A 2,416-nucleotide genomic window follows, 5' to 3' on the forward strand; every position below is an offset into this window, starting at 1 on the left:
CTGTTTTTTAACTTTTTAAATTTAAATCTACTTAATTTATTATAAAATATGATGTGCTTTGATTTGACAAGTATATTGAATTTTAACAGCTCTTTTATTATAAAAAATGTACTTATTGAAGAAATGCTAGAAAAAATTATAAGAAAAACAAAACAACAAATTTTCCATACAGAAATATTTACTGTTAATATTATGACATTTTCATTTTCTTCCCATATTCTCTGTGTACCTATTATATTTCTCTATCTATATGTACCCAGGTACATTGGCTGTGTGTACATCTGTGTGCATAGATATGCATTGCACATGAGCATATCTCTCTGTGTCCATATGTGTCTGTTATTTGTATATATCTGTATATGTATACAAAGGAGTATTTATTCACTCATTTAATAAACACTTATTGTACTTCTGTTATGTGCCAGGCACTGTGGTTGACACTGGTTGTCTATAGTGAATGAGACAGACTCAATTTCTGTCTTTATAAATACTACACTGTCATGGGGTAGACAGAGGGAAAGAAAAATATACATAAATAAAATAATTATAAGTTGTGATAAGCACTGGATTTGGCAGTGCAATGCCTTTGTTCCAAGTTTTGATTGATCGTGGTGAGGTCCAATATCTCAGCTTCTTGGAAGGCAGAGCTGAGGCCTAAGTATCAGTCCTTCAGCAATGCGTGTTCTCAGCTATAGAACTGAGAAAATTTACATGTGAGGAAACAAAGACCCTAGAAGGTGTTCTGTGACCAAAGGAACCCAGCTTGTAAGTGGTGACCCAGGCTCAGGTAAATTCTGGATGCCCAGAGCTTAGGTGGTTTCTCAGTCTGGATTGCAGCCATGGCACAAGAAAAAGTGCATGTTAGGAAAGGGGCCACTTTGTGCTAAACAATTAGAGATAGTGTTTATGCCCCTGACTGTCAAGAGCAAAGGAAAGACTTCTGGTGTTGTCACCACAGCAGACACATTCTTATTTTATTTTTTAATTACCTCAGGTTTTCTCTAGTATACGTTTCCCCTAAAAGACAATGGCTTGCTCTCTCCAGAGAGCTCAGTAGGTTAGAGTATCACACCCATACACTAATGTTATAGGTTTGATCCTGGGTCAGGGCACATACAGAAACAGATGGATGTTTCTGACTATCTGTCTCCCTCCCTTCCTAAAACATTAATAATTAAAATAAAAAAAATGATGATGGCTTTTTGTTGTTGTTGCAGCTTAAATTGTACAGAGGAATAAATTATTTTTTTTCAAAATCTCACCCTGAGGAAAAAATCTGGTAAGGTTGTAAAGTACCATATTTCCCCATGTATAAGATGCCTATGTATAAGACACACCTTAATTTGGGGGCCCAAAATTTGAGAAAAAGATAACAAACATGAATAAGCGGGAAATGCAAGAGTAAAAACTACAACCAATGTATAAGACGCACCCAGTTTTTAGACCTAAAATTTTTCAAAAACAGACGAGTCTTATACATGGGGAAGTATGGTATACAGTGTCCAGATGTCTCTGGGAACATTTCTTTCTTTTACCTTCTCTGGATTTAATTTACTATCCTGGTTCTTAATATGGGTGGAAAAGCTGTGTACTTTAAGGTTTTTCCCTCTAAAATGTATTCGTCACTATATTATGCCATAGGTTTTCTTATGTAGTTTTTATTTCCATTAATTTTAAAGTATTTTGTAACTTGAATTGTAATTTTGAGGGGGGCTATTTAGGAGTGAATTTCTTAACTTAAAAATGTAAGGGTTTTCTAGTTAGTTTCTATTATTGATTTCTAGATTAAGTGTAATGACAACAAGAAACATGCTTTATATCATTTCAAAGGTTTGAAGTTTGTTGAAACTTGCTTCAAAGAACATACAGGACTGTCTGTGGTAAATGTGTTCCAAGCGCGCTTCTCTGCTGCCACCTCTTGTGCATCTTGAGAATCACAGCTAGGTAAGAGCAGAAAGTTGTGTCCTCTGCTGCTGTCTGGTGTACAATCTGAAATGAAAAGCTGAGTGCATGTAACCAAAACTGTCAACTTACTTCTGCACCACCTATGTGTCTGTTTCCATTTTTTCACTTTGAATTATTTTGCACACTTCTGTTTTAGGCATGGCCTGAGACGGAAACTGTGAGAGGCCAGAGGCAGACGGCGCAGGGCAGGGCGGGGGGCTCGGGGAGGGGATGGCGCAGTGCAGTGATGACCGGGGGCGGGGACTATGGGGGGGCAGCGAGGCGCGCGGAGGGCCTGAGGGGCAGACACCTTGGAGCTGCGCGCACAGCGTAGTGTGGCTCCCCGCAGGAAGCAAGGTGCAGGGCGTGGTTGCAAGGGGCAGGGATGGCGTGGGGCGGGGCGCAGGGTGGGACTTGCAGATCTATCATCAGGACACGGCACAGAATAACTACGCCCACTTTTCTCCACCCT

Source organism: Saccopteryx leptura, unplaced genomic scaffold, assembly GCF_036850995.1.
Source record: "Saccopteryx leptura isolate mSacLep1 unplaced genomic scaffold, mSacLep1_pri_phased_curated manual_scaffold_36, whole genome shotgun sequence".
NCBI lineage: Eukaryota > Metazoa > Chordata > Mammalia > Chiroptera > Emballonuridae > Saccopteryx > Saccopteryx leptura.